A 21,435-nucleotide genomic window follows, 5' to 3' on the forward strand; every position below is an offset into this window, starting at 1 on the left:
AAGGTTTACAGAGAATTTTGCAGAGCCTTGGTCAGCTAGTAAATACTCCATGTATAGTAAGTATTTTATTTATATTTTCAAGAGTTTAAACATTTCTGTGGTTAGTTTAAATCATTTATTATATGCCAATAGCATTTTCCATTAAAAAGTTAACATTTATATACAGTAAAATCCACCCTTTATAGTGTACAGTTCTGAGTGTTGACAGATGTATATAGTTGTGTAACCACTACTGCAATCAAGATACAAAAGTTTTATCACCCTCTCAAATTCCCATGTCCTGTTTTTAGATAGCCCCTCCCACTAAATCTCATAAACCACTCGTCTGTTTTCTGTCCCTATAATTTATAAGAATATTGAATAAATGGGATCATATATTGAGTAACATCCTGATTCTGGCTTCTTTCATTTAGCATAATGCATTTGAGATTCATCCATGTTATTGCATGTATTATCATTTTTTTTTTAAACTGCTGAGCAGTGTATCATTGTGTGGAATACTAGAGTTTGTTCATTCCCCAGTTGAGGGATATTTGGGTTGTTTCCAGTTTTTGGCAAAGATGATGAAAACTGCTGTAAATATTTATGTACAGATGTTTGTATGAAAATAGGTTTTCATTTCACTTAGGTAAATACCTATAGGTAAGATTGCTGTGTTGGTTGAAAGTATATATCTAACTTTATAAGAAACTGCTGACTGTTTTCCAAAGTGATAGAACTATTTTGCATTTCCACCAGCAAGATATGAGAGTTCTAGTTGCTGCGCATTCTGACCAGCTCTTGATATTGTTAGATTTTTTTTCTTTTTTTAACCATTCCAATAGGTAGTATTGCATTACGATTTTGATCTGCATCTACTTAATGATCAATACTGCTAAGAATCTTTTCACATGATTTTTATTTGTTCTGTGTGATTTCTTTGATGAAGTGTCTGCTCAAATCTTTTGTCCATTTCTTTTATGGTGTTGTTTGTTTTCCTATTACTTGTTGAGAGTTCTTTACGTATTCCAAATATAAGTTCTCTACCAGATATATGATTTGAAACTATTTTCTTCTAGTCTGTGGCTTGTCTTTTCATTCTCTTAGTATTGTGGAAGAGCAGGAGTTCTTAACTTTGATGACGTACAATGGATACTTTTATTTTCTTTTATGGATAGTGCATTTGGTATCATGTCTAAGAAATCTTTGCTTAACCCTAGGTCACAAAGATTTTCTCCTATGGTTCTGTATATTTTATAGTCTTGCATTTTACATTTAGGTCTATGATCCAGTTTGAGCTAATTTTTATAAAGGAGTGATGTATGGATTTAGGTTCTGTTTTGTTTGTTTGTTTGTTTGTTTGTTTTGTATTGATGCTCACTTTTTCCAGCACCAGTTTTCGGACAGGCTATGATTTCTTCATTGACTTGCCTTTGTACCTTTGTCTAAAACCAGTTGACTACATGCACAAGGTCTATTTCTGGATTCTCTATTCCTATTGACCTATATATTTGTTCTTTCTCTTGAATAACATACTGTCTTGCCTATTGTATCTTTATAGCAGATCTTGAATTCGGGTTAGTGTGAGTCCTACTTTGTTCTTATTTTTCAAAATTATTTTGGCTATTCTGATGCCTTTGTATTTGCATATAGTTTTAAAAATCAGCTTATCCACTTCTACAAAAATTTCTGATGAGATTTTTATTGGAATTTTGTTGAATCTATATATCAGTTTGGTGAAAACCTGACATCTTAACAATATTGAATCTTCCAGTCTATTTACATGGTATATATATCTATTTATTCAGGAATTAAAAAATTTGTTTATTGGTGTTTTATAATTTTCAGCATATAATGCATATCCTTACTAAGATTTATCTTTGAGTACTGCATGTTTTTTTCTGCTTATTGTGAGTGACTTTTTACAAAATTAAAATTCTAATAGTTCACTGCTAACAGAAATATAATAGATGTTTGTACATTGACTTTGTATCATACAACCTTGATAAATTCAGTTATTAGTTCTCTTAGGATTTATTTTGGTTCATGTGTGACAAATTTTTGGAATTATCTAATGTATTCAATTTGGTCATCTGTGAAAAAAGAATTTTGTTTCTTTCTTTCCAATCTGTATCCTCTATTATTTATTTTTCTTATTATAACTCCTAAGGTCCTCTGTACAATGTTTTTTTTAATTCTTATTTTTTAATGAAGTGTAGTTGATTTACAATGTTGGTTTCAGGTGTACAGCAAAGTGATTCAGTTATACATATACATACATTTTATATATATATATAAATATATATATATATTTCAGATTCTTTTCTATTACAGCTCATTAAAAGAAATTGAATGTAGTTCTCTGTGGTTTACCTATTTGCTATATAGTAATGTGTATCTATTAATCCCAAACTCCTAATCTATCCCTCTACCTCCTTTCCCCCTACAATGTTTAAGAGGTGTAGTAAGACTGGAATTCTTGCCTTGCTCCAATCTGAAAGCGACTCTGTCTTACACCATTAGAACATTAGCTGTCAGGTTAAGGAAGTTCCCTTACATTCCCAGTTTGCTAAGAGTTTGTATCATGAGTGGTTTTGAATTACATGTCTATATGATCTTACAGTTTTTCTTGTCTCTTCCAATGTGGTGAATTACATTGATTTTCTAATGTTTTTCAGTTTTCAAATGTTTAGTCAGCTCTGCATCGAGATGAATTCCAATTAGTCATGATGTAATTTCCTTTTGACTTATTGTTGATTTTATTCACTAATATTTTAGTGAATGAGGATCTATTTAGTGATGAGGATTTTTGTGTCGATGCTAATGAGGGATATTGTTCTGTGGTTTTCTTCTCTCCTAATGTCTTTGTCAGGGCATCAGAGTGATGTTGTACTCATAGAATGAGTTGAGAAGTGTTCCTTCCTCTTCAATTTTCCTGGAAAATTTTATGTACAGTGATATTTTTCCCTGAAGTATTTGACACAATGCACTGTGGAAGTCGTCCAGGCCTGAGTTTTCTTTGTGGGAAAGTTTTAAACCGACAGTTGATTTCTTTAATAGAAACAGGGCTATTCAGGATATATCCTGGCTTGCATAGTTTCTGGCAGGAAGTTTGCTGTAATTCTCATTTTTGTTCTTGTCTATGTAATGTGTTTTTTCCCTCTAGTTGCTTCTTTTCTTTTTTTAAACTTGGCTGCTATGATACTACTTTTTAAAAAGATTGAAGTAGAGTTGATTTATAATATTGTGTTAGTTTCAGAGGTACAGCAGAGTGATTTGGGTTTTTTTGCAGATTATATTCCACTATAGGTTATTACAGTGGACTAAGTATAATTCCCTGTGCTGTATAGTAAATCCTTGTTGCTTATCTACTTTACGTATAGTAGTTTATATCAATTAATCCCATACTCTTCATTTTTCTGCCCCCTCCCCCACCTTCCCTTTGGTAACCGTAAGTTTATTTTCTGTGTCTGTGAGTCTGCTTCTGTTTTTGTGTATAGGTTCATTGATATTATTTTTAAGATTCCACATATAAGTGATATCATATAGTATTTGTTTTTCTCTGACTTATTTCACTAAGCCTAACATTTTCTATGTCTACCCATGTTGCTGTAAATGGCAATATTTTACTTCTTTTTAATGTCTGAGTAATATTCCATCATATGTATTAGCTGCCTTTTAATATTTTCTTGGTATCTTTTCTTTTCAGAAGTTTGAACATGGTATACATAGGTGTGCTTTCTTTGGTATTTATCTTGCCAAACCACAGGTGTCTGTCATTAATTTTGGAATATTCTCCACCATAATTTCTTTCTCATTTTCCTCTCTCTTCTGGAAAAGGAGTATTTTTTTCTGGGGCTCCAATTACATGTATAATTAGACCATTAGATATTGTCCCATAGCTCTTAGGTGCTCTGATCTTATTTTTCTCTTTGTGTTTCAGTTTGAGTCATTTCTGTTGACCTATATTCAAATTCACTGACTTTTTTCTTCAGTTATTTCAAGTTTAGTGATTAGCCTGTTGAAGATGTTATCTCTGTTATAGTGATCTTCATTTCTAGCATTTCCATTTTTTGCTGAAATCACTCATCTGATCTTGCATGTTATCTACCTTTTCCACTATACCCTTTAACATATTAATCATAATTATTTATAATTCCTTGTTAGTTTCAACATATGTGTCATATATGAGCTGATTCTGTTGCTTATTTTGTCTCTTGACAGGTTTTTCTTTTTTTTCCTGTCCTTTTTTTGTATGCCTACTGATTTTTGGTTGAATGCCAGACATTTTTTTTTAGGACTGTAGAAACTTAAGTAAATAGTTTTTATCTTTGGAGATTGCACACCTTTCCTTCTTCTAGATCTTTAGTATAGTGGTTGATTCAATCTAGCCAGGAGTTGAATTTGGGATTTATTTTTTCTGTAGTTACCTTATGTCTTAGTTTACTAGGGCTGCCATAACAAAGTACAACAAACTGAATAGCTTAAACAACAGAAATTTTTGTCTCACAATTCTGGAGGCTAGAAGTCCTAGATCAAAGTGTTGTCAGGGTTGCTTTCTTCTGAGGGTTGTGAGGGAAGATTCTGTTCCAGGCATCTCTCCTTGATGATGTCTCCATGTCTCTTCACATCATCTTCTCTCTATGTGTGTCTGTCTCTGTACCCAAACTTCCCCTTTTATAAGGAAATTAGTCAAATTGAATTTGGTCTCACCATAAGGACCTCATTTTAGCTTGATTGCCTCTGTAAAGACCTTACCTCCAAATAAGGTCATATTCTGAGGTACTGGGGTCTATGCTTCTAATAGAGCTTTTTTGTCAGGAAACAGTTCAACCTATAGCATCCTCAATGTACAACAAGCTTTAAGTTCTTCTAGTTTTTGTTTGTGTTTAAGGTAGGGACTGATTTGCCAGAGGGTTTTCCTCAGTATGTGCTCCACCATCAGTGTTAGGCTCACTGTTGCCTCTCTCCAGCAATAGACTGCTATACAGAAGTTTAGACCTCTTGATTTTGTAATTCCATAGTGGAAAAGGAGATCAATCATTTTTTAGGTAATTAATAGGAGCATTGAACCTTTCGGTCACATGTATACAAATCATTAACAGAGCAAAGTACCAGCTGGAGGCAGGTGATTTTTCAGCTCCTCTAGAGAATTCTTTGGTGATGAATAGTTTCCAAATTTTCAAGCTGCATTTTTACTAAAAAAAAAGTATATTGGAAGTGAGTTTTGATACCTCTGTTTAGATACCCCTGATGTTATACTGGTGTCTTAGTAGTGGCCCAAGTGATCTATTCCATGGATTACATGAATCTGCTCATTCTTAAGGCTCATTTCTAATTCTTATCTGCCTATTTCAGCATTCAATTTTTTCTCTTTACTATGTCTCTTTCCTGTTTCCCTCAAACACCAATAGGCTGTGGCCAGGGTTGACTAGCCAGCCCAGATTCTTTACCTATTCTCATATCATATTCAGTTCCCCATGATTGGGTCACCCTTTGGGAATAGATGTCATTGACTGCAAATGTGGGCCCTCTTTACTTTTTTCAAATGCTCCTGCTGGTCTTCAGGTTTGGAACCAAGCAAGTTTCTATATGGAATACTTGAGTGGTTTGGAAAAAAACACATTCTGTGGGCTTATAAAGTTCCATGAATGAAAGCCAGTCTTTGTAAAGGATTTTTCTTTCTGTCCTTGCTTCCTTCCATTCTTCCTCTGTTTTAATCAGCTTTGAGTATCTACTATGTGCTAAATTCAATAACCGTTTGGTTTCAAGGAATAAATACTCTTCAAGTTTGGTTAAACTGAAACAGAAGGGTGAAAGAGTATCAAAAGAATACAAAATCAGGTCTCATAAATGTCTGGAACCAATAAAGTTAAAAGCCAGTGAGGGCTATGGCAGTCTTTCTCCCTTTCCTCCCCAAAACATGTGCTAATCTCTGGTCTAAGACTCTCTAGGAAATATAGTGACAGGTGATGTGTATGGGAGGAGACAGTTGCTGTTTTCTGAAGCTATCACCTGCTTCCTGAGATTGAAAAGATAATTTCTCTAGCTCAGATTTCTTTTTGTTTTTTCTTAGCTCCCCAGAAGTTTTGTTTATAGGCTTGGATTCCTATCCAGTAGTCCTATAGACTCCTGGGAACAGGCCAGAGATTTATTATTCTAACAATTAATTAATTCATTAACTCAACAAATATTTCCTGAATGCCTTCTTTGGGCCAGGTACAATTCTAGATTCTAACCACACAGGGGTGAATAGGATAGAGTGCCTGTCCTCATGGAGCTAAGCATTAGTAGTAAAACTTCTAGTGAATTAACTTGTGGGGGCTTCGGGCTCAGATTTATGGAGGAAAATAACTCTCTCCTCCCCCCCTTTTTTTGAAAATTCAAACTTTGTTCTTACAAGAATTATAAAGGTCCTGCTTGAATCTAAAATAGCATCGCTGTTGGTAGGGCATGTTGTTGGCCAATTGTACTAAAATAGTCTCTCTTGGATGTTCCAAATACTCCTCAATTCAAGAAAACTGAACTCATCATCTACCACTTCCTCTCACCTCTCGATACACACTGGCATGCAGACACGAGACATTGCAATTCCTTATCCAAATTAGAAACTTAGGCAATATTCTCAATGTATGCCTTATTTCCACACTTAATTGATCTTGTTTGTCTAGTCCTTTTAAAAGTTTTACTAATACATAATTTCACATAACTGCTTCCTCTTCTTTACCCCTTCTGGTATCATCTTTAGACATTCATTATCTCTTACTGAAATCACTGTCATAGTCTTCTAACTGATCCCCAGCTTCCAATCCATACTCCTTTCATCCATTCTCTGACCAGAGCAGGGTCTGACAAACAGTGGTTATTGTTGAAGTTAAAAAAAAAGGGACCTTTAATGTATTACTTCTCTTGCCTCAGATTACCCTGATCTGTGTCTGAGGCGACTGTGTTTTCCATTTGGCTACCTCTAGATCTTTTTTTAGTGCCAAGATGGTGGTAGTATTTATATTCTCCACTGATTGAGAAAAAATTATTTAACACTGTTAAATGAATTGTTTTGGTTATTAAAACCTCATATATAGATTTTAAAGTGTGCAGGATATTATTATTCATTCAATCTATAGACTACATTTTGTGAATAGAAATTCATGTCCTATATGTAATGTCTAGGTAGCTGTCTCTGTGAACTTGTGGCCTAAATGGTGGAACTCACTGCTCTGAACATTGTCCCCTCTATGATAAAGCTAAATGCAGCCTTTCTCTGGTAAATAATGAAGTATAAATCTTCCCTCAGTAGTGCCCTGCTAGTTGCACTTTATGATGAGCAGACCTTCATCCATGAGATTTTATTATTTAATTGGTCTAAAGCTCTCTTTCCTAGCTTATTCTTCTGTCCCCTGATCAATACTCTGACTTCTCATTATCCTGCATACTCTCATTTTAGGATGTGCGTAAGTATTTCCTGACTGGGTGCCTTTGTTGTACTCTTCCTGCTGCTGGTAATGCATTCTTTCTTTCATATTTATGTCTACTGAAATCTTACCCACCTTTCAATTCAACTTCATCCATAAAATTCTTCTAGATCTTTTGGTGGAGGCATTTAATATTAACTTCTCCATTAGGCCATAGCAATCTTGAGGTCATAAATCATATTTTAATTACCTTTGTGTCCTTTTCCAGCTCTTAATACATCAATTAGCTTATAGTAGGTGCTTAGAATGTTTGATAAATGGACGAATATAGTGGCTAACACTGTTGATTTACTAAGTGAAGGTTACTAGGCAGGTATGGAGTGGGGGTTGCAAAAGAAGAATAAGACGTCATCTCTAGGGTTATGTACTCCTCTGTGCTGTTGTTGCATATACTTGCAAATAAAACAAAAAATGTTTTTTGTCTTCAGATACATTAAAAATAATATGCCAACTCTGTATTGTTCTCTAAATGCATGCGTGCGGCGGTGGAGGGGGACAGGTGGATTGTGACTACTTTAAGCGGAACAATGCTTATTTAAATGTAAGTTCTCTGGTCTATTTGTTGCATTTCCAGTGTGACATGGCAAAACTTTAAAGTATTTGTGTGTGGTGTGGGATAGGGGTTAGTTGCGGCGGTATTTATGCAGACAGTGAATTTCTAGTACTTCAGATAAGAGTGCTTGAATATGGTCTGAGAAGCAATGCAGAATTATAGAGTTAAGGTGAGCACAATGTCTGAAGCATAGTGAGGGCTCAATAAATATTTGTTAGGAAGGAAGAAGGAAGAACGGAAACAAGCCAAGGCAACTAGGATGTGTCTGATAAACAGAAGCTACCAAGTAAGAGCAAGACCAAAATGGAATCAACAGATATGAACCGAAATTGGAGACCCGTGAGGCAAATGAGATATTACTCTTATAATTATTATTTTATTAAGAATACTATAACAACTTAATGTGTTTTCTCCTTGCGCCAGCACCTCACATGTATTAACACATTTGTGATTTAGAAGAGCATTTAATTATAGTTACCATTATAATTACTTTATGGATGAAGAAGTTAAGATTCGGAGAGAAAAGAAGTTTGCCAAAGCTCACACAGTTAGCAAATGGCAAATGTGGTACCCTGTGCTCTACAGAATAAGGATTTTCTAAATTATTCTGGATGAAACTCTTCCTAGATGACACCTGTCATGTCCAGGCGACATCCCTTCAACTCACCTTTTTCAGCTCAGTGGAGGTAAACAGTTCCTGTTCCTGTTCCCATCGCTCCTTAAGCATGTGTGCCATGATCTCTGGTTTTCTGCCTGAGGACTTCTTCTAAAACCATGGCAAGACAGTCAGCATCTCATCGACCTGGGCCAATGAGGCAAGGGAGCAGTCCTTCACCAGTGGAAAATGAGAGCTGGTTGAAAAATGCACCAGGTTTCTGACCTTCAGATGAACAATTCTGAGGTGCTTTCTTACATGGGTTCTCAGAAGTTCCCCGGCAGCATTGAGCTCTGATTGACCCAGAATTAAACAGCTCAATAACCCATCCTTCATTTTCCTCCTTCCCTGTTTTATTCCCACCCTTCCACATCCCTGCTTCTGACATCATATGCAGGCAACTTGTGTCAGGCCCTGCTTTCAGAGGAATCCCAGTCTAGATGCTAGTTAATCAGACACGTCAAGGTCATACACCTTAGGGTATCTTAAAGGACCACTAGGTATCTGAATGTGTTAAGCCACCAGTATCTTTGCTAGAGAATTATACTTTGTATGATAGGGAAAGATGTGTTTTTAAAAAGCCCACCTTTTGCTATTTCGGTAGAGTCATGTGGACATTTCTCATTTCCTCATCTATGTCCCTGTAACGCGGACGCATGGGATTGATTTCTAGAAAATGGTGCTTGTTTAAGAAATAAAGTTAAGAGACGATAAAGGCAGCCATGTGTGCTGCAACTTTAAGAAACTGCTTTTGGATTGCTGAGTGGGTCCTAAACGTTCGTGGACACGAGGGGGCAGCCTCACACCGGGTTCTCAGGGAAGACTGCCCGTGATCGCTGCTCCTGCTGCTGCTGCTGCTTCTTCCCTCCTTCAGTGCACAGCAAGTAAAACTCAACAGTTTTGTGGAGCGGATTGATTTTTGTCTTTTTCTTTATGAAGGACTTGAGTTGGGGACCAGGGTTTACTTGGCAGCACATCACAGGAAGTGCGCATCTTTGCAGCGCACCTCTGAGGGCCTTTTGATTACAGGGAAGAGGCACCAACTCCAAACGTGCTGCGTCCAAGGATGCTGAGAGTTGCCTCCCTTCCTTTGTTGTTTTCAAGTACTGTCAAAGAACTGCTGTGCGGGAGAGAAAAAAGCACAGAACTCCTCCTGGAAGGGAGTGGAGTGGACTGCACCTTTGGAAAAACTCCCTTTGCTTGGATGACCTCATCCAGTCCCATGGTGTTAAGTACATCTCTAGGGAAGGTGACTCTCAGTTTGATGCCTCAATCCCAAACTTCCCAGAATCCCAGATTTGTTTGTTTCTGTATCCCATTATCTAGCTGGTATCTCACCTCGGTATCTTCTGGGCATCTCAAATTTGGCCAGAGAGGATTATTTCCAACCCCCACATTCGCTTCTTTCACATGGCTTATTTTTCTCAACCCAGTACCATCCATCACCCCTCATCCTATTGCTCAAACCCCAAACCTACCAATGATATTTCTTTCCTCTCTTTCCTCACCTCCCCCCACATTTAAATCAATTCATGTGTGACTTCTGTTGCCCCTACCTCCATCTCCACTGACATCTCCACATTCATCTCATACCTGGTCACCTACTGCATCCTTCTCACTGGACTCTGCACTCCCCTGGCTCCTTTAATTCAGTCTCTACATGTATGCCAAGAGGATCTTTTTAAGGGGATTCAGATCACTCCTCCAGCTTAAAACCCTCTAGTGGATTACATTGCACTTGTAATAAAATTTCTGAACCACATCATGGAGATGTAAAGCCCTATACTGTCTACGCACGGCCTGCTGCCCCTGCCTCATCTGTATCACTCTTCTCACTCTTGGTTCTGGACACCTTGGTCTTCTTGATGTTCTTAAGCAGCCTTGGGCCTTGACACCGACTTTTCCGCTTTACTGCTCTCCTCTCTGGTCTTTACACGAATGGCTCTCTGTGTCCTTCAAGTCTCAGCTGAAATGTTACCTCGCAGGGAGAGCTTCTGTGGTCATTCCAACTATACTAGTCACCCAGGCACTTTCATGTCCCTCTGTTTTAATTCTCTGTAAGCACTGATACTAGGTGCCTTTTCTTGCTTATTTATTTGTTGGTTTATTGTCTATCTTCCTCCACGAGAACATAAGCTCTGTGTCAGGTAGAGCATGTCTGCTTTGGACACTCAACCACATCCCGGTGACTAAACAAGGCCCAACATATGAAAGATGCTCAACAAATGTTGAATAAAGAAACGAGTAAACGGGTGAAAATACCACACCTGACCCTGCTGAGGGTGGGCTGCAGGGTTCCTTACTGCTACTTTTTGTTTGATTGTAGATGAGTGATTTCTTCCCAGTTTCCTCTTCAAGATAATTATATTCTATATGTCTATTCTGATCCATGAGTGTGCTGCTCACTTAGGAACTCCTGAGGAAATTTTTGAGGCACTATGAGTGGAAAACCCTCTTGCTGGTCTAAAAGTTTTAAACACCCTTGAAACTGGTGAGGAACTTTAGACTTAATGGTTCCTACGCATTCATTTTCATGTAAAGCATCAAAACTTCAGGTTGCCAGGTTCTTGAAGTCTCCTGTGAAGCTGATTCTATGTCATGAGACAGAGACCAAGTTTACTCTCTCAAGACACTGGTTCTCTGAGTGGATGAGCTGGAGTTCAAGCTGCTTTTTCTGTGAGCCTTTGGTTAGTGGTACCTGGTTTGAAATTCTGGACCTGCTATTTCAGAAACAATTTAAGTACAGCATATCCATTGTGTCTTACTGTATTTCAGGTTTTATCTAAATGAGGCAACAATTACAGAACCAGACTCTTTAGGATGCTAAAGTGCTATTCATAACTAGCCAGGAAAGGTCACCAAATAAATACTTTGACGTCTGCTAAGAAGGGAGATTAATGAAAGCCTTGGCTCTTTGTTCTCACAGATCGTCGGATATGGGAGTGTTTTCATTCTCTTTGAATTCCTCTGTTGCTCTGGGATTCTAATATGCTGCTGAGCTTTAATTTCTTGAAAAGCCGTTTCATCAACCCTGTTGACTGTATGCTAAGATTCCCTTCTTCCCCCTCCCCTACATTTGGGTCAGCCTGTACCAAAGAAGAAGGTTATCTGGGCTGTTAAACCTTTGACTTGGTGTCTTTTGAAGAGCGCATTTTGCATTTTGTTATGTCAGGATTGTAATTAGATCCGTTAATTAAGGGAAGAATGAACTTTTCCCAAACTCTGTACCTCTTTGAATTTTTGATCAGTTTGCTTAGGTTGCTGCTGACCTTTGCTAAGGGGTATGCCACTGCTCATTAATTGGCAAATTTTAATGAGGAGAGTTGATGAATGTGCTGGCCTTGACAATAAATAAAGCTGGCTGCCACTCCAGGCCTTACCACCTTTGGCTGCTTCAAAGTGTGTGGTGTTTCTTGACTAGTGACCATTAAACTTGGGACACTCAGCTGACATTCGGTCTTATGACTGAGCGAGAGGGGGTCTCCTTTCCCAGGCACTGATCTGAATGTCTCCTCATCCACTGTCTTATTTCATTCTTATCATCATCTCAGTCTACCTGTTTTGGAGATGGGAGAACTGAGGCACAGGGAGAGTGGCAGCTTGCACAGGGACAGGTTACTGGTTAGTAATAATGATTATAATAATAATGATAATAACTAGTATTTAATTGGGTTCTAATTATGTGCTAGGCACTCTCCCAAGCTCTTTACATGCATTGTGTCACCTGATACTCATACCAGCCGTATGAGATAGGCACTATTTTTGCTTCATTTTACAGTGAGGTACTGGAGACAGAGAGAGGTAATTTGTCCAAAGTCATACAGCTTACAAATAGCAGAATCAGGATTTAAATCTAGGCAGCAGGGTGTCAGAAACAAGACTCTCAACCACAGTAAGTGGGTGGCAGGCCAAATTTCCAACTGAGATCTGCTCCATTTTAAAGCCTGTCCCTTCTCCTCTTTATCCATTTGCCTCATTGATTTACATACACTAAAGGTCGGTGTATGTTTCTGTGTTTGAACTTGGGTTGTTTTAACTCCATAGTCCTAATTGATTATTCCAGAGTTATAACAACATCTAGAATATTCTCAGGTGATTCCAGACACTCTGAGTACAAAGAAGAATAAAATTCAGATTCACACACACACACACACACACACACAAAGATTTCTTCTCCTTTTCAAATATGCGTCTCCACTGCCCCTCAATTACCCTAGTGAGCGGTGACATTTCAGAATATAATTATAGTACAATATTTAACAGATGGAATTGAATGATGAAAAATTTACTTAGTGATCCAAGTCTGAGATATAAAATTTGGCTTTATAGCTGTACTCACTATGACTTCTTGGATTATATTGAGTGAGAGAGTATCTTCTGTTTGGGAGTGTTGGTAGGATAATAGAAAAAGCCTGGGGGAAGTCATAAGTAACTCTTCAGTGCCTCTTTTCAAGGTCCTCCAAAATACTAGTACTTTTAGTAATTGTGAAATATGATGCTCACATCACTTTGCCCCTTGCTTAAACTTACAATCCTTCTAATAATCCACAGCCACAATAACCCTAAAAAACAATGTCTAAATACTCAACAGTTTAAAATACACACCAGCATTCACAGTTGCGACAGGCATTTTTTTTTTTGTTTGCTAAAAACATCCTCTCTAGCTGAGTGTCACTACTTTTGAAATTTCTGTCTCTGAACATTGCCCTAAGTGATTCCTTAGGAAAAATTTTCAAACTGTTGGTGAAGATAATTTGACATCACTGGTAGCTGGTTCATGTGGGGAAATGTTGTTCATATTTTATCCTCATCATGTTCTGTTAATGCCTGCTTTGTAGAGGAGAAGTGCCGAGGCGGAGAAATGTTGGTATCTTGCTCTGGGTATTATTTAGCACATACTTTGTTAAAGGGTACTGATGATGAATCTCAAAATAAACTCACATATTTGAATACATGCCCTCTGATCTGCTAATATGGCGGAAACCCGTTTTACCCTGGACGTGGACGTGGACCATAGTATCTGGACGTGGATTTATTTCATGTATCTGGAGGAGGAAAAAAAAATCGCACTTTAAGTTAGTATCAGAGACAGATCTGGAACTCAGGTGTCTGAGTTTTTGCTTAAAAATATCTCACAAGCTCAGGGAAAAGGTTATTATAAGCTGGGATTGTAGGAAGCAGTGAAATCAAAACTCTCTTCTACCAGGCAAGGCCTTGCTCTTTTTTTGGGGGTGGGGGGATGGGGAGTGAATGAGTTGGTTTTAAAAGCAAGAAAGGAGTGCTGAGATTGTCAAGGGGAGCTCTCAGAAGGTTTTACAGTGAGGGCAGTATCTGCATGGAGCTTTGAAAAATGGATTAGATTTCTGTACGTAGATCTGTGTTTCCTACTCCATCAAAGATCTTTTCACCCTCTTGCTAAAACGTGAATGGAAAGAGGGCAGCACATCCTCAGGAATCCAGAGTGTTAAGACCTTCACCGTGCTCTGCTTTCTTCTGAGCTCCTGCTGAAGAGTGAAGAAAGAAGGGCATTTCATTTTCTACAGATCCTGAAAAGAGCAAAGCCATACATGTATTAGAAATAAATAAGATTAAAAAAAAAACCCAGAAAATCCGTGACTATCTCATTCGAATTCTGGATACTGAGTAAATTAGCAGATTGGTAATAATGAGGCTCTGCGGTATTTGCAAGGAGGTAGACTATCTTCCCAGGAAGTGTTCAAGTTTAAACACAGGAGGGTCATAAAGCCACACTGTTATTATAGTTGGAACATGGCAGCCCCAACTTCCAGGACAAGAACCAAAACTTTTTATTAGTGCCGAATCAAGAGGTAAGGGCCAACTTTTCAAGTACTGACATGATGCCTATTAAAGTTTATTAAAAACAGAAATAAAAAGCATAGTCCTCCCCATTCATGTTTTCTCCTTCGAATTCTTCTCCAGAAACATCATATAAACCTATGAACCTCTTTTTGTCCCAGTCAGCATTTGAACTGAATTAATATAGGTGACACATATGGCATTGTCTCTTGAGAATACATGTTGTTTCTTGGAACTGAGCCTGGCATTTGGCAGGAGCCATGTCTTAGTTCAGATTCTCCTAACAGAGGATATGATATGAACTTGAGTGTGTAGTTTATTCAGGAAGTGACATCAGGAAGCAAGAGTGAGGGAGTGGGGAGAAAAAGGTAGGGAAGAAGGAAAATCCAGTGCAAGGTCACTGCTCTGGAGGATGGAGGTTGGATTCTGCTAGGAACCCCTGAGAAAATTACAAAATGCCTCTGAGAATTTTTTTATCTGAAACGAGGGATGCTGGAGTAGTCCTCCTCAGGTCTCATCCGCACTGGTAGAAGGTTGCTCCCATGATCTACCATGAGTCCTGCAGGAAGTAGGAACTCAGTATTAAAAATCAATTAATTGATGGACATTAGATTGTTTCTAAATTTTTGATTATTAAAAAGAGCTGCTATATAAACATTCATGTGCAAATCTTTATGTGGTCATATACTTTCATTTCTCTTGGGTCAATAGCTGGAAGTGGACTGGCTGGGTCATATGATGGGTGAATGTTTAACGTTTTAAAATACTGCCAAAGTGTTTTCCGTAGTAGTTGTACCATTTCTCATGACTGCCAGATGTGTATGCGAGTTCCAGTTGTTCCACACCTCACTAACGTTTGACTTTTCCAGTCCAGCTATGCAAATGGTGGTGTAGTATATCTCCCTGTGGTTTTATTTGCAATTCTCTAAAAACTAATAATGTTGAGCATCTTTTCATATGCTTATCTGTCACCTGTTTATTTTCTTTGGTGAAGCATTTGATCAAACGTTGACCATTTCCCCCACAATGGGTTATTTGCCATCTTCTTATGGAGTTCTTTATATATCCTGGCTAAAAGTCCTTTGTCTAATATATGTATTGTGAATATTTTATCACAGGCTGTGGCTTACCTTTCCATTTTCTTAACAGTGTGTTTGGAAGAGTGAAAGTTTTAATTCTGATGAAGTCCAATTTATTGACTTATTTAGTAGTTCATGCTTTTGTTGTATTATATTAGATATTTTATCCTAACCCAAGGCCACTATATTTTTTTCCTGTTCTCATTTAGAAGTTTTGTAGGTTGGCATTTAAGTCTGTGGTCCATTTGAATTTAATTTTTTAATATCCTTACAATATACTGAGAAAAAAGAAATAAATTATTGAGACATGCAGCAATATGAATGAATCTAAAAGTCGTTTATGTTGAATTATATAAGCTAGACGAAGAAAAGAGTACATACTATATGATCGCATTTCTAAAAGTTTCTAGAAAATGCAAACAAATAAAGAACAACAAAAAGCAGATTTCATTTTTCATCCCAGAGGAGGCTGAGAAGCAACTTTCTTCAATCTTCTCGCATCTGGGTTTATCTGACACCAGCTTCCTCCATCATATCGCTCAAGTTCAGCCCCAACAAGATCAAAGTTGTGTGCCTGAGGTGCCTTCGTGGGGAATTCAGTACCATGTCTGCCGTGGCCACCAAGATCTGTCCCCTGAGTCTGTCTCCAAAAAAGTTCGGTGGTGACATCACCATGGCAACCAGTGGCTGGAAGGGCCTAAGGATTATAGTGGACCGGCACATTTAGTACAGACAGGCTCAGATTCAGGTGATACCTTCTACCTCTGCCCTGGCCATCAAAGCTCTCTAAGAACTATGCAGAGACAGAAAGAATCAGGAAAGCATTCTGCCCAGAGGAAATACCCCTATTGAAGAGATTGTCAACTTTGCCTGACAGATGTGGCTCTGATCTTTAGCCAGAAAACTCTCTGGAACCATTCAAGGAATCCTGGGGACCATTCAGTGTGTGGCTGCAGTGTTGATGGTTGCTGCCGTCATGACTTCATAGGTAACATCAGCGGTGGTGCAGTCAAATGCCCAGCTAGTTACGATCCACTAAGGAAAATATTTCAATAAAGGATTCTTTCGAAACCAGTCAAAAATACTCCCCAAACCATAAAATAAAAAAACAGAAAAACAAAACCAAAACCACACACATACACAAAAACAAGAAACCACCCACCCCCTAAAACAAAAGCAAACAAACAAAAAACCGACTAGCTGTTGTCTAGGGACAGAGTTGGAGAGTGGATTACAAACAGGCTTAGGACACTACTGGGCATTATGGAATTGTTTATTTCGGGATTGTGATGATGGTGTTGTGAGTGTATGCATATGGCAACACTGGTCAAGTTGCACCCCTTAAATATGTGCAGTTTATTGTATCAATCACATCTTAATAATCCTATAAAAATTAGTTCATTAATTGAATGGAAATAACTCTTCCTCTGAGGAGCCTTATAATTTAGCTGCCCCTAACAGCTTCTAAATCAGAACCAAGTATTAATTTTCCTAAATCACATTTAAGCTAGAAATAACTTTTTAACAAAAGACCATTAAATATTATCAATCTGGTTTTTCTAGTGTAGTCAATTGTCCTTAGATAGGGAAGGAACACAGTGAACACATTTTATGGTCTCATTGCAGTGTGCTGTTCTTTTTGAAACTGGTGTCTTATCTTTTACATCTGCAATTAGCTGAAGGTGGCAACTTCAAGAATAAATCCTGCACTCAAACATGTTGGCACTTAACCCTGTATCACCTGTGAGCAGCAGCTAAAATCCAGACACTTCATTTGGAATTGTCAGAAACACATGCACCCTGGGTCAAGTGCAGTCTACACCTGTTCAAAAAGAAGGCTCTGAAAACTAGGATATGACCATCCTAAAAAAAACAAGACTCATTTTCTGCTTCTCAGAATGAGCCTAATGTTCAACTAAAAGGAATGTCAGTTTAAAATCTAGCTGAATGACCTTAAGCATGCCACCTGGTCTCTTGGGCCTCAGTTATTTCTAGTCTAAAATACTGGTGTACTGGGTTAGATAATTTCTAATAATGTTTCCTATAATGTACTTTTTCTAGAATTGGTTATTAGAAGCCATTTTGTGGCTCACCCTTAACCTACCAAATGCAGTTGTATTTTTGCTCCAAATGTTAAATATTTAATCAACTCTTGGTGAAACCCAAATGCAATTCATTAAGCAAGTTGGTGTTGAGTCAAATGCAATGGACATGAAAAATGCCTTTTCATTAGTGTCCATTGGATTCATTGGTTCAAGAGTTCTGGCTGACGGAATGAATGGGAAAACTATCCTCTGTTCAAACAAACTGAATGTGTGTGAGTAGAAATAAAATAAAATAAAAGCCAGGAGCCTTTCCAATTGCCTTTTACTAATTGTGAGGTATTGAGTTTCTATGCTGTGTTAATGTCTACAAGGCTCTCGTCTGGCTAACCCAAAAGATAAATGAAGTTAATGAAAATGTTTATTTCAAAATGTGCACAAACATAAAGGTTGGAGAAAGGCATACATGGTTGTGTCTGTGCATGTGTACATAGAGGCAGACACAAAATGTGGAGAAAAAGACACACATGATGCAGTTTTTATATAGGGAGTGTGGTGGAGATCACCACAAAAAGATATACCTTTTGTATATGGTCTTTTAAAAAATTTTTGTCCCTTGTCTACAGATCTTGAACAATTTGATCTTTCAAAAAAATAATAATACTAAACTTAATAATAGCTGTATGTTTTAAATAATAAGGATTTGGCTTCCCTATATTTCTATTAGTCGGAATTAGAAAAAAACCTCTGTAGTTTAATGTCAATTAAGCACATATCACACCGAGGTTATGAAGCTACAATCAGCAGAAGGAAGGAATCAAGTATTTCCAAAGCGTGTTCTGGGTACCAGACACATTACTAGTGATTTGTATCTATGATAACCACTTTCCAGCAACGTAGAGGACACTGTTGCCCTTATGCTGACATCCTAAAATTCAGTGACCTTGGGCGTAGTTAAGTGGGAGGAAGTTCAGCATTCCATGGAATGTGGCTGTCTTCGAGGGTGACTGTGGTACCAGTTTCCAGCCTCAAGTCCTCAGAGGTCACATTTCTTTCTCTTTTACTGCCTTACGCCCAGGAGGACAGGCCCTCCTCTTTAATTTCTTAGAGCAAGGGGCAAACTCCAACCCATGGTTCAAATCTGACTTGCCTGCCGCCTGTTTTTGCATGGACCGTGAGCTAAGAATGGATTTTACATTTTTAAATGGTTGAAAAAAAAATCAATAGAAAAACAATGTTTCACAACATGTGAAAATCGTATTAAATTAGAATTTCAGTGTGCATAAGTAAAGTTTTATTGGAATGCAGCCACACTCACTCGTTTACGTATTTATGGAGGCTTTCATGCTGCGGTGTCCAGAGTTAAGTGGCTGCGATGAGACAGCATGGCACACAAAACCTACAGTATTCTCTCTCTGGCCCTTTACAGAAAACGTTTGCAGACCTTTGTCCTAGATCATAGCAGAGATTTCACTGAAGGTTGATAATAGGGACAGAGAAGTACAACATGCAGTGATTTACAGCTGTGGCACATCCTCAGATCTTTCCATCAGATTGGCTTCCTGCTTTTTTCTGAAACTGTGTCAATATGGCCAAATAGCAGATGAACTGAACAGAGTCCCTAGCTTGAAAGAAAGAGAGAGAATTTCCCCTCTCTTACTGCGTTCTCCTGAGTCCCTTTTTAATTTCCCCCAAAGGATCTCTTTCAGGATTGCTGACAGTTAAAATATCGTTTCACTTTTGGAAACTCTGCTCTCACCTACCGGGGGAGAGGGGGTGATCCAGACCTGGGATCAATCCTTCCAAGACAATCACACAGTAAACTCATATCAGTGTAGTCCTCAAAGTCTGGCTTATTCAACCTTCTGATCCAAATTAGACTAAGTGCAATTTGGTACCACATATTTTTTCAGTCTCTCTAAATAAAGAGATCAACAATCTTGGACTTGCCACTCAGCATTAAATTTAATCTGTATGTTCATCTGAGAAATGGACATAATATCATTTACCTCATTCAGTTTATCATAATAGCACTAGAGTGTTAAATAACTTGTCCAATGTCACATGGGGCACAAATGAGAGAGCTGGGCTGTGAACCTCATTCGTTCAAGTCCAGATTTTTTCTCTTCCTAATTCTACCTTAAAAGGCAAAAAAACCATTTTTTTTTTAGTAAACCTGGGAGTTTCTTGATAAGTAAATGTATGATTTCTATTAGACTTTTGGAAAATTTTCTGAGTTTGTAGATTTCCATATCACGGCACAATAACTGGGGACCTAAGACGGTGTGTACAAGCCTACACTCTGGAATCAGAGAGGACTGGATTGGAATCACCATTTTAGTACTTACTAAATGAGGAATGTTTCTTAAGCATGTTTTCTTGACATCTCTGAGGGTCTCATTTCATATTAAAATGAAAATGATAATGGTTCTTATAGGAATGTTGTATTAGTAAGTGAGATAACAAATGTAAAACATGTAACTTAACACGTGCTCTGTAACTATAAGCTATTATTTTCTCTCAGTTGAATAAAAATAGAATTCCCATATAGAAATAGCTCACTTTTTCCACTGTGAAAAGCCCATGTCTCAAATATTATTTCAGGTTTAATTTTTTTTTAAATCTCAGGTATGCACTATTGAACTCCCCTTGAATTTTGCTGCCTGTTTCCCAGAGCCTTCAAGTGCATTTGATGGTTGCATTGGGGAAGGGACACTTAAGGGATATCATTGTGACAACTACTGGTGTTTTTTGACAAGGTATTGAGAGTTGATGATGATCAGGGAAAAGGTGGCTTCAAAACGCTCTCCATGATCCATTAGGTACGGATCATTAGCATGGCTCAGAAGTACAATGGAACATTTGTGGGAGTCTGTACTATCAGCAGCCCACAAAGAGCCCATTCTTGACACCACAGACTTTTAACATCTCAGTTCTAAGAACTGCCATGATGGTTGACACTTTTCATTTCAAAGAATAGGCTGAACACACTGCTTTCCTTGAAGACATTAGCAAATGTACTTTTAGAGTTTTAAATGTTTCCATGTGGGACAGTTATGTTAAAAAAAGCACTGTATGCGTTAATGTGCTGCATTAGAATATTAAGAAGTGAGATACATTTTGTTCATTTCATAATGGGCATATTTTCACAAAGCTCTGCCCAAATTTCTACATGTGTTTTCACATATATAAGTATCTGATTTATCAGTAAGGTCTGTTCACACCACACCGCATTGGACCAACAGCACATGTGGAAATCATGCACATGTATTCTTGTACTATTTTCAGTCATTTCTCTCTAATGCTCATTTGCACCTAATTCTGTCTGAACTTTTCCAAGATAAACTCTAGATAGGATTATCATCCTCAAAACATACGTGAAGGGAAAAATGTAAGAATTTAACTCACTTTTCTTTCTCAAGCTTTCCTATGTGGAATTAAATGAGGTCACAAGTATTGAACATTACATGTCAATGTTCAGTTAATTTGATGGGAAGAGTGGTGGATGAGGTGGAAAAACTCATTTACTTTCTTTAACTAAGAGTTTTAGTCAGCCAGATTATTGCTTGCTGTTCTTAAAATGGAGTCAGCTACAAAAGCGAACTATTTGTATCTTGTCTGTAAAGTTGTCAGTGAATAGTAGATGAAGACTCCCTTTATCTGAATCTTTTTCTCTATTTAGTGGAGACCAGTCTCTTCTGTGACAAAGTCTGTTTGCGTTGTATGAGCAGTACTACTATACCTTCTTTGAAATCTCAATGTTTAATTGGTTCTGGTTCTATAAATCACTTAACCCAAACTCTTTAGGGTCTATCCTGGATAAGTAACATGCCCTCTT

At 37.7% G+C, this 21,435-nt stretch overlaps 1 long non-coding RNA gene and 1 pseudogene across 1 annotated transcript in view; both read left to right on the forward strand.

Annotated features, from left to right (window-relative positions):
- LOC140698137 (uncharacterized) overlaps positions 1–21,435 on the forward strand; it is a 65,113-nt gene that overhangs the window by 24,513 nt on the left and 19,165 nt on the right. The gene's annotated exons all lie outside the window — the stretch shown is intronic.
- LOC116281954 (large ribosomal subunit protein uL11 pseudogene) lies at positions 13,633–16,611 on the forward strand (annotated as a pseudogene).

Source organism: Vicugna pacos, chromosome 9 (assembly GCF_048564905.1).
Source record: "Vicugna pacos chromosome 9, VicPac4, whole genome shotgun sequence".
In the NCBI taxonomy this organism is placed as follows: domain Eukaryota; kingdom Metazoa; phylum Chordata; class Mammalia; order Artiodactyla; family Camelidae; genus Vicugna; species Vicugna pacos.